Raw genomic sequence first — 12,654 nt, forward strand, 5'->3', positions numbered from 1 at the left:
CTATGGATTCTCTAAAATTGACATCCCTAAAAGTACAATGTCTATCATCAGCTTGATAAAAGCTATTTGAAGTTGAGCACTGCGTTGCTATCAAGAAGGTGGCTGGTAAAAGTCAATCTCGAAAAGCTGCCTGCTAAATGATAAAAGTGTGTCAAGATGCTTCTCATCTAATCAGTGATGAACAGGCTACTAAGAAAACAATCTAATCACCTATTTAGCAGTGGTGAAATCTGAGAAAGTTTCCAGTATTTCCTGAATGAAGGAGGCAGTCAATAATATTACTTAGTGTGAAATTCATTATTTTAATTCAGTTGTCAAAAAAATAAGAAGACTTTAATAATACACATGAGCAAAATTTTTTTAAGCTCAGTAATTTTTCTATAGCACCACATTCATATCTTATGTGCTACGAAGCTGTTTGTTGCTAGGCTACACTTGGTGCTAAGCTACGGCAATTTCATTTATAAGAACAGCAAAGAAAAAATTATTAATAAGCAAGCCTATGATTTATATACAAATAGACTAAATATAAAAATATATAAATATAAAGTACATAATGAGAAAATATCATGTTTTAGAAAAGGCACATTTGATTTATGCCTTAGCTTTCCAAAACAAATGATTTCAAATAATGTAAAAATGAAGTATTATTTCCCTTCATTTTTTTTCTCTTACATTTCAATCTTCAGCATGAAATTCTGATTTTTCCAATGAGTGACAAGTGGGTAATTCTTTTTAATTCTAAAACAACATGCAACTTCTGAGACTTTCCATTTTGCAGTCAGTTTATTTTGAGTGATATATCAATGTCATGATTTTGTCAGGCAAGAAAGACATTATGTATGAAACTATAAAAACATCTTGGAAAAAAACCCTACAAAGTAATATTTAAAGATATACCTTACCTGGTATTCTTAATAGAATCCAAGGTTAATAATATAGTATCTATTCTTGTATCTTGTTCACTTATAGATACACAGGTTTGTCTATATATGTGCAAATATGTATATACATTATTTTTAACAGATTGCAATTCAGACATCCATCCTCATATGCTGCTACTAAAAATATATTCCTCTCTTAAACTTTGATTTAAACTCCTGACACTCCTTGATTACTGATAAAAGCAAATTTGTCTCCTGAGATATATTTTGTGCCTTGGAATCTTTTCAGTACACATTCAGTGCCTAAATGCACATTATGGGTACTTAGGGAATATGTTCTTCAAACGTGCATTTGAGGACAGCATGAGTCGGATATCAGAGTATATAAAGCTCACAGTAAAATCAGTGCTTGGTAAGTCATGTTATTTATGCCTTTGATTATTACAATTGTGCCTGATCAAGTAGAGATCTGCCTTAAAATAGGATAAGACTGAAACATAAGAGAACTTTAAATAGGCTTTGGAAGCAGAGGCCACATAAAAGAATCACAAACTATTTGAAAATTCCTCATATCTCAAAACAAGGGGAATGTAAAATGTTTGCCAAACTGGGCTTTGGTGACAAGTATTGTTATGTTTCATTTATTTTATTTTACTGTTGTCATTAGATCAAGTGCATTTAAGAGCATTGAAAACTTAACAATAGGAAGGTTCTTCAAGGAAAATTGACCTGTCTTATGATACAGTACCTCTAATCATTGCAACTAGAACAACCACAAAACTCAAAATGATCTGCGTGACCTCACTTAAATGTACTCCCATGTTATACTTTATCCATGGATATTCCTACCTTTAGTGGTATTTCTTATTGGAAGCATAACCAGAACAATGCTTTTCTCTACAGAATAGGATCTTTCAAGGGATGTTTTTAAAAGAAAAACTGCTGGCAAAGAGATATTACCATCACTAGTTTGTACTATAAATAGGAAGCACTTTTTAAAGTAAACTTAACTATAAAATAGGCCATCATTAATAATATTTGATGTATCCATATCATGAAAACCCACATTAACTGATTCAGTTAAACATATAATCATATAGGCAGCAGCCTATAGAAAGTTATCAATATCAGGGGATGTAAGTAGGTCCCATCATTAATGACCACTTTAAGAGAGAAACTAAAAGCTACCATATTCTTATTTACTGCTTATCCCAGTAAAATAATCTAATGAATTAAAATTCCCTTTAGTCTTTCAAGACAATGCATCTCTTAAAGCTTCAGATTAAGGGAAGAAACAGCAAATCACAGATGCCAGATCAATTAAAAATCTTTTCTTCTGATAGGCTATAATAATAAGTAATCAAATAGTGATGGCTTTGAATATTTGTAAATTGCTCACACACCTTTAATCATTAAACAATAAGTTTATATAAATGTTTGAATAACTGAATTAATTAGTGTTGAGGGAGAAATATTTTTGATAGAGTGTGTATATATATAATATATATTACTTTATTCATTTTACATACCAACCACAGATTGCCCACTCATCCCTCAAACTTCTCCCCCTAGGCTCTTACCCTGATCCACCCCCCATCCTCTCCTTCAAAAGGGTAAGGCCTCCCATGGGGATTCAACAAAGCCTGGTACATTCAGCTGAGGCAGGAACAAACCCTTTCTACCTGCATCAAGGTTGAGCAAAGTGTCTCACCAAAGGTAATGGGCTCCAGAAAGCCAGCTCATGCACCAGGGATAGACGCTGATCCCACTGCCAGGGACCCCTCAAACACACCAAGCTACACAACTGTCTCCCACATGCAGAAGGCCTAGTCTGGTCCCATGCAGGTTCCACAGCTGTTGGTCAAAAGATCATGAGTTCCCACTAGTTTGATTTGGTTGTTTCTGTAAATTTCCCCATCATGATCTTGAAAGCCGCCCCCCCCCCCCCATGCGCAATTGCTCATATAATCTCTCTTTACTTTCTTCGACTGGACTCCTGGAGCTTGGCCTGGTGCTTGACTGTGGATCTCTGCATCTGCTTCCATCAGTTACTGGATGAAGGCTGATATAAACATAGTTGAGTAAGTCTCCTTTTGGTATGATTGAGAATCTCTTGGGTGCCCAAGCATGGTATAATTGGGTCTTGAGGTAGATTGATTCCCAATTTTCTAAAAAGTCATCATACTGATTTCCAAATTGGCTGTACAAGTTTGCACTCCCTCCAACAGTGGAGGAGTGTTCCCCTTGCTCCACATCCTCTCCAATATAAGCTGTCATCAGTGTTGTTGATCATAGCCATTCTGACAGGTGCAAAATGGAATCTGAGAGTTGTTTTGATTTAAATTTCCCTAATGACTAAGGATGTTGAGCAGTTCCTTAAATGTCTTTTGGCCATTTGAGATTCTTCTGTTGAGATTTCTCTGTTTAGATCTGTAGCTCATTTTTTAATTGAATTGTTTGGTATTTTGATGTCTAGTTTCTTGAGTTCTTTATATACTTATAAAGTATATAAAGGTGATTAACCCTCTGTCAGATGTGAGGTTGGTGAATATCTTTACCCATTCTATATTTTAAGAACTGGAAAAAGCTTTGGATGGTATGCAAAAAGGAGTGGGTTTGGGATCTTATTTGACCTGCAAAAATCACTTTTTTAAAACACTTTTTTAATATCACTTTGCTACTACAAAATACCAATTGGCTACTGACCAGATACGTCCACTTACGTTAAATAATAATCACTTCTAGTCAACACATACCATGGGAAAAGCATGTTTCTGTATCTATTTCATATATTCAAACCACAGTACTATCGACTGAATAAAAAGGACAGCAGTGATAAGAATACTTTAGAGAGCAACTTTGTTTTTAACTTAAAAACACCAGCATTTCCATTTCTACATAATTATTTTTATTTTAGAAAATTATTTGCAAACATTACTGAGTTCATAGCAAAATTCAAATACTAGTATAGCTATTTAAATCTGTGAATGTTGAATTGCATTCTAAAACACAACTGATAAAATTGTATCAGACAAGCTACAAAATGTTAATTACCTTATTCCATATGAACCTTCCACATAAATGCACTAAGTTCTCCTATAAACTAAAATTAACATCTAGGTGATTGACTCCATAGTTTATGATGTCATCAACAAAACCAGAAAATCTTCAGTGTATTTCCCCCTGAAATTCTATCATTCATAGGGAATAGGCTATAATAGAATTTAGAGTTTACATTTTGTAGCTTTAAAAGTGACTATAAGCATGAATTGTAAGTGCCTAGTAATGAAAATATTAAAATGACAGATATGTTTTCACTCTGAATTGGTCATGCTAAAAAAGATAGACTAAGTTAACTGGGCAGGAACTGGCCTTTTTCTTCATTCAGAAATCCAAATGGTTTCCATATCACTATTCCACCCCTCAACATGAATGAATCACTGTATTTAACTTCAGGCATTATGTTCACTCCACTGAGAATTTTACCATCTATACAATGAATTACAAAACTGGAATAAAACAGGCATCCTGCTCCGGTTATTTTTTTGTCAACTTGTCACGAGCTGTGGCCATCTGCAAAGAGGGACCACAATTGAGAAAATATCACCCATCAGATATAGGCCTGTGGATAAGTATGTGGGCAGATTTTGTACTAATGATTGAAGTGGAAGGGCATAATTAGTTACAGATTGTGTCACTAATAGGCAGGTGGTCCCAGGAGGTGTAAGAAAGCAAACTGAGCAAGCCAAGGAAATCAAGGCAATAAGCAGTGCTCCTCTATGCTCTTTCTCGGTTCCTGCCTCCAGAGTATTGCCTTGAGATCTGACCTCCCTTCACAGACTGTAAACTGTCAGATGAAATCAGGAAAACAACTAGCTTATGACTGTAAGCTGTAGTAAACATCATGGCTTTATGTTTTATATCAAATTGAAATTCTCCCATGCATGACACAACCTACAACTTCTGTATGTTAAAGTGAGGACAGTTTCTCTTTCTATGTATGTGAATTGAACTTTGTGCTCACTAGATATCATAGCCAAGCGCTTCAATCAGTAATGTCCAATCTCCAGTGACAAGGCTATGTACCTCCCTTAATTGGAATCCCATAATCTGCTAGATATTATTAGAGGAAGTCACAGAACTGTGTTCTGATTGCTTCCTACTGCCACTTACTCAGTCTATTTAGATTCCTTGTGATGTTTAGTGAGCACACTCCCATTCATATAACAATAAAATAAATCTATCTCCAACCAAACACAAGCAACACCACCAAAACCAACAAATAAAGAGGATGAATGCATTGCCACACCCATGATTACCTTATTCTACATGATATCATAGACACCTCACCAATCCTAAGCAAGAAAATTCCCATGATACCTATACTGTTATAGAAGATAGAAGAAAAGGGTTAAACAATATAGCATATGTATTTTCTAGAAAGCATACGCACAGAGTGAGTCATGTGCCTGAGGATCTCAGCTCTCATTTATTTTCGGGAAGCAGAGTCAGTTTCACAACCACTAAAAAGATGATTTAATTAATCAATCTCCGTCAGGACCTACAGAATAGTTATACAAAATCATCCATCCAAATAGAGGTGCATCTTCTATATTATACATGTTCAGGCATAGTTATATGAGTATGGTATAAAACCCAAAATAAGAAACAGCAGCCTTTAATTTATAAGATGTCTATCTTCACTGTGACCAGACTTCATACACACATTGTATTTGTTCCATTAGTTATGCACAGGAAGGGAATAGAAGTCCACAGTGTAGCTATGTTGACATTACCAGCATAAATAATCAGTATGAGGAGAAGAGGGGAAGAGAAGAAATGGGGTAGAGTGAGTTTATTCAAAGTAAATAGAATGCATATAAGACAATTCAACAATAAAACACACATTTTTATATAGTTGATGCAAAGAAAGAAATGAAGCAGAAACCAAAGATAAATGCTGCTTACTGGCTTGTTCCTGACTCATGTTCATCTAATTGTCTCATGCTGCTCAGGTCCACCTGCGTAGTAACAGTAACATCCAGTGTGTGGGACTCACTTACTCCAATTAGCAATGAAGTAAATGCTCCACAGCCATGCCCACAGACAAATTGGATCAGGAAATCCCCTGAGATTCCTTCAGATAACACTGGGCTGTGCAAGCTGTTAGTTGAGGCTACATAAGAGAGCCAGGAAAAGTGGGTTTGTGCTCATAGCTACTTGGGAGCATAAGAGACGTAGAAGGAAGCTTTCAATCTGTCAAAGTCAACATGTACTTCTTATTGTACTTCATCCTGCATAGCAAATTAAATTTTATCCAGAATGGTACCTACTACTGCCATACCTTATTCCAGTGCCCCAATAATTCTCATCAAACACTACAACATTTTCCAGTTGGCTTCTGTTTTTCCACATTGCTACCATGATCTCCTGTTGCTCAACTAACATGAACCAGTTATTGCTCTAAATGTGGAAAAATGCACATAACTCAATATTTACCATTTTAACAGTTGCCAAGTTTACACTTCACTGTCATGGACACTGTCATGCAGCCAGCAATACCAGTCATCCCAGAGTTTTTCTTTGTTCCAAGTTGAAACTCTGCACTTACTATTTCTCTTTCTAGCTATTCCTATTCTTGCCTATGTCCTCATGAATGTGATGATTCCCTGCACCTCACCTAAGTGGAATCATGCAATATATATTCTTTTGTGATCAACTTACCATGTTTTAAAGGTTTGTCTATTAAGCATCATATAGCTATTAACCACTGAATAATACCCTAATGAAGGGATACTCCATAATTTGCATATCTACTGATCCATTAATAAATTAATCCATAATGAATTAATGGAACAAATGAATGTCCGCATCCCTACAGTATACAAATCTTGGAATCCTAACCCAATGTGATTGTGCTGTTGGTGTCTTTGGATTAGTGCCCTAATGAATAACAATAAAGATAGTTCTATGATCATTCTTTATACCCTCTAAGTGCGATATAAAAGTTTAGTAGCATGCACTTGGAGAGGCCTTCATCTTCATATCGAAACATCTTGGCACTTGTTTTCAGTCTCCAGAACTGTCTGCAATACTATTTCTTAGCAGCCCATAGTATAATAGTTTGATATAATAGCTTGAATTGACTAAAGCAATGACTATAGAAGCTCATATTATTATATAAAGTGCACAATATTTAAATTTTTGCCTACTTTCATTTTCCACTTAAAACTTTGGAATCATGGATACTTTGATGGATATGACATATGTTTCTTAAAGCTAAGGTCGAGACTATGTTGTTCATTTGATTACAATCTAACAGCAATTTCTCTACTTATTCCTAAAGGTAAACTCTTAATTACATCATGTAAGTGAAGAAAGAATCACTGTAAATTCTATAACTTCTTCACATGGAAGCTTCTTTTTATATTCCAAGTACACTGTCTTTTTGTACTTATTTCTGATACAAGCTAAATTCTTTCATGCCTTGGGGCATTTCATTTACTTTGCTATGTAAAAGATACAAAATACTTTCCTTCTCATACTTCCTTTAAAAGGAAGTTCAATTAGAGCACTTCAAAGAGGATTTTTTTTTACTACTGACAGCATGTGGCATGTTTAGAATCATTAGTTGTGCCTCTCATGACAACCATGCTATCATTCTTTTTAATAAATGGATTAACTATTTATATGTTTTGTTGCTAACTTTAGGCCCAACAACTATAGAATATCCTTGTATTCTGAGCTTGATGAGTGGAATTATGAGGTCTAGTTGAGTGGGAAATCTACATACTAATGCCTAACTGATATTACATCTAGCCATGTAAGTAGTATGCTGCCTTTTATCTAACCCCTATTCAATTATTTGCACACTCCTACACCCACACTGTTAGGCACACAAATAGAGGATGGTATACTATGAGAAATTAAAAAAAATGTTTATCATGTACATGGGCAGGGTTATGTAATGGGGAGAAAGGTAAATCAGGAGATGGCCATTTTATCTGCTCTTGGCAAATTACTTAGCTTATCAAACATAGTATTTTTTATCATTCAAGACCACTATAACAATAAATACACAAAATAATGAACATTCAATAAAATATATTACTAAAATCTACTCTAAAATTTCAGAGTGAAATGTGCTTTACTATTTGTAAATTACTTAAGACAATTCCGATATTCTGTGTGAATGACATGCTCAACATTAATATTCATTAAGCAGAAATGTGCTAATCTTCTTTATACATTAGCACATATAATTATCACCACTATCCTGAGAGGTTAGTATTATATTTATTTTATAAATTAACAAATAATGTAGGAAAAAATAATAAACATGACCAGGACTACAGAACAAATAGATATTATATAGGTATATAAACTCCATTTGACTGAAATAACTCTATTTAGAAAAACAGTAAGTAATAACTGTACTTAGGAAAACAGTCTTTGGAAAACTCAGTCTTTGTTATCAAAGTTTTAAAGTCAGAAATCCAGTGTCTTAGCTTTACAGTCTGAATCTCATCAGTGGCAGAAGAATCATTTTGTTGGACAGACAAAATAAGAATAAAGGTAAATAAACGAATGGTAAATTTTACCTAGATTCTTAGGTAGATACCTATACTAACAGTTAACATTTAGAAAAATAAAGTGACCACTTTGTCAAAGGCCAAACACATATCCACAAGTTCTCTTAAACACTTTCCTGTCCTTCACAAAGGTATGGCATTCGGAATGCACCAGAAGGATGCTCTGTTTCTAATTGTCTAATGGTCAGTTAAAAAATACAAAGAATGTCCTTTAATGTACATCATTGAGACTTCTCAATAATAAAATTTAATGATAATTTTGACACAGAGGAAGAGAATAGTTATGACACGTTATCATGTGACTTCTAGACTAGCATACTGTACTTTGAAAAGTCTACTTCCCAGCCTTTGGGAATTTCAAAACAAGATGATCTTACTGAGCACCTATCACATTACAAATCTACACATATAAATTGCTACTGGAAACTTCATTGTATGTATTTGGGGCAAATTGTTTCATCACAATAGGTAACGGGATTAGTTTGAAGGAATTCTACATCTTTAAGAAATTGAAAGAAAACACACTGGAGTGAAATTAAGAAAGGAAATTACATGGTCTACCCCTGCAATAATTTGCACAAATTTTTGTGAGGCAAAATAATACAAGAGCAGATGATTGTTTACTCCTTTAGTGATTTAATGTTCAAAAGTACATTAGAAAGCTGCCATTCTCCCTGGTCTGTGGGAAATTAATTGGACAGTAAATAAATACAAAAGTAGTGAAAAATTAAATGCATTCTGGTGATAGCTTGAGGAAGTGTGAGATCAATTCATGATTCATTCTAGAGATAGACAGAGTAACTTTGTAAACAAAGAAACCATCATTGTGGTTATTCTAATTACTTATTTAGTGCATAGTGTCTTGGGGACCATAACTGTAGGGCAACAATTCAGGGGTAAACATCAAGTTATCTATTATTAAGTTCCCAGCACAATCTTCAGAAGCAAGGCAGCATGCCCATTGAACCTGTACTATAAGTGGAATGTGGCAGGTCACCCATACTTCACAGGGCAGATTTCTGTCAGGAGGTGAGTGAAAATGGACTGCTAAACAACTGAAAAAGCACTTCAAATGCTAATATATGAGTGTTTTGAAAGATTGCCAAAATTCAAATTTTCTAGATGACCTCCTATATCAAGCAATCTTTTACTGACACTTTAATATTATAATATTTTTCTGAGTGCCTAATTAGCTGCCCCGGCTCTGGATTCTTTCAACTTTGACCTATTCCACTTCATCCAGAAATAACCAAAAGATGATGCCCTTTATTTAACATACCAGATCTTAACATCATGATTATTGTCATTAGTTATTAAAGTTGCTGAAAAAACTTTATTCCTAAATATAATAAACTCCAGAAGTTCTATATATCAAACTTTGGAAAGTAAAATTTCTCTAAAAAAATGAACTGTGTAGTTTCCAGGCTGTTTCTGGGCTGTTGCTGGATATACCATCATTGCCCTGCATATACTAACATGGCTTGGCTGACATGCCCTATGCTTCTCTTCAGTGTTCAAAATGTGTAACTTGCCTAGACTATAATAGCTCTTAGTATATAGTCTCTGAGTGCTTCACTTCACAAAGTTATGATGCGAGAGGTAGAGAGGTGTGGTAGCGATGAATGGACTACTGCCTTGGGGGGTTAAGGATAGTTTTCACTAAGCAATAATTAGATAGAAACCTTTAATCTTTATAGGATAGCATATCACAACACACCTCAACAATTGTGTATATGAAGTATTTCTTTGACATAATAAGCAAGTGTGGTGCTTTAAAAAAGAAATAGTCCTCATAGGGAGTAGTGTGATTAGGAGGGGTGACTTTGTTGGAGTAGATATGGCCTTGTTGGAGGAAGTATGTCACTGTTAGGGTGGGCTTTGTGGTCTCCCATGCTCAAGCTACACCAAGTGTAACATAGAGTTCCTTCTACTGCCTATGGATCAAGATGTAGAACTCTCAGCTCCTTCTCCAGCACCTTGTCTGCCTGCACACCACCATGTCTCACCATGATGATAATGGACTTAACCTCTGAAACTGTAAACTATCCTCAATTAAATATTTTCCTTCATAAAAGTTGTCATGGTCATGGTATCTCTTCACAGCAATAGAAATCCTACCTTAAGACAGAAGTTGATACCAGGAGTGGGGCATTGTTGCGATAGGCCTGGTGGTAGTGTTTGGAGGAATTAAGATTTTGGTATTTGGGATTAGGAAAACAGTGGGAGGCTTCACGTGCTGCTTAGTGGGACATACTAGTAAGAATATGGGAGATAGCACTACTAAGGGTGATTTGAACTGTGGAGGTTAGGCTCAAGAAGTTTCAGAAGAGAAGAACTGTGGTGGTAATCTAATTGTAGTGAAATGTAATTTTGATTGTATGTTAATAAATAAAGTTACCCGGGGGTCAGAGCTATTAGAGCCATAGCAAGAGTGTGGCGGTGGTGGCACACGCCTTTAATCCCATAGATTTCTGTGTGTTCAGGGATACAGCCAGCATTGGAGACATACGCCTTTAAGACCTAGAGGGCTGTACATAGAGACAGTGATGAGGCAGTCACGTGTTTGGGTTTACAACCAATGAGAAGGCAGAAGGACTTTGAACCGATTGACACACAAGGAAATAGCTCTCTTTCGGGAAGCTGGGACACCGCAGGCGGAAGGGTGAGATTTTAGCTCTGAGCTCTGACTTCTCAGCTTTCTCTTTTACATTGTTTCTGTGTTTCTTATTTGATAAGATGGTTGGTTACATCTACAAATGGCGCCCAACGTGTTGGCAAGAGTTTCCACCTAAAACCTGAGTAAAAAGATTCTAAAACAGAGCTAAAAACAGTTCCTAGTTGTCTCTTTCAAGTTAGCGGCAGAGTGCGTGTTTGAGCTACTATGGCGGGTTTCTGGTGTATGCGCTCGACCTGTAGTATGGCGGGAATGAGGCCTCTGCAAGTGGCACATTAAGCTGTGTGGGGGAATTTAGCATTTGCTAGTACAAAACAGAAAGAGGTTTCTGAGCTACACGCTGCTTTGATAGAAGCATAGACCCACGATGGCTCCCAGAGCTGGCAGAAAACGTACCACCACCATGTTGGGAAGCTGAAGTGGATGGAGCCTGCAGCCACAGCGCTGTTTCAGGCTTAAAAGGCTGCAGTTTAAAGCAATAGGCTCAAGGTAATATAAAAAAATAATCCACATAAAGATGGCTATCACACAGGGAATCTGGATTATGTTCTCTTTGATATTCGTAACTGAAGAAAAATATTTGATTACAAAAGCTGTTGAGTTACGCCAAAATGTATATTTTAAAGGTACCTTAACTTCAAAATTTGGATGTAAGGATATGTTGCTTTGGAAAGGAGGCTCTGCTTTTGTCTCCACAGAAAGCCAGAGGCTATGGATTTGTTCCAGATTAAGATACATCAGGTTTGACCAGCCAAGACCCCCTGAAGGTCTCCGATGACACCATGGCCCAGATGATCCAACATCCAGAATCGTTTCAAGGCAACTGGCTCAGATGATACAGCCTTGCAGACTATTCCATGCCCCATAGGATACAGCGCCCCCCTCCAGCAGGAAGTAGTAAGAGAAGCTATGCCCAAATTCCCAAATATACCAAGCTGGCTTTGGAGATGTGTAAAAGTTAAAACCTTCCTTTTTTTTTTAAAAAAAAAAAAAAAAAAAAAAAAAAAGAGGGGAAGTGCTGTGGGATGGTCTGTATGTCAAATCTGTTGCTGTGATTGGTCAATAAATAAAACACTGATTGGCCAGTGGCCAGGCAGGAAGTAGGTGGGACAAGGAGAGAGGAGAATTCTGGGAAGCAGAAGGCTGAGGAGAGAGACACTGCCAGCCACTGCCATGATCAGCAGCATGTGAAGACGCCGGTAAGCCACCAGCCACGTGGCAAGGTGCAGATTTATGGAAATGGATTAATTTAAGCTATAAGAACAGTTAGTAAGAAGCCTGCCACAGCCATACAGTTTGTAAGCAATGTAAGTCTCTGTGTTTACTTGGTTGGGTCTGAGCGGCTGTGGGACTGGTGGGTGACAAAGATTTGTCCTGATTGTGGGCAAGGCAGGAAAACTCTAGCTACAAAGAACTTTTCCTAAAATCATTCTTGTGATATTTTTCTGAAGAATGTGCCTGCTTTTTGCCCTTTTGTCTGAAAAGTCTTCCTGGAGCTAAAGTG

At 36.3% G+C, this 12,654-nt stretch overlaps 1 protein-coding gene across 1 annotated transcript in view; it reads right to left on the bottom strand.

The window, feature by feature from the left end:
* The window catches only part of Mmp16 (matrix metallopeptidase 16), a 252,643-nt gene that overhangs the window by 131,027 nt on the left and 108,962 nt on the right, over positions 1–12,654 (bottom strand). The window lies entirely within an intron of this gene.

This window comes from Peromyscus maniculatus, chromosome 2 (genome assembly GCF_049852395.1).
Source record: "Peromyscus maniculatus bairdii isolate BWxNUB_F1_BW_parent chromosome 2, HU_Pman_BW_mat_3.1, whole genome shotgun sequence".
Lineage (NCBI taxonomy): Eukaryota > Metazoa > Chordata > Mammalia > Rodentia > Cricetidae > Peromyscus > Peromyscus maniculatus.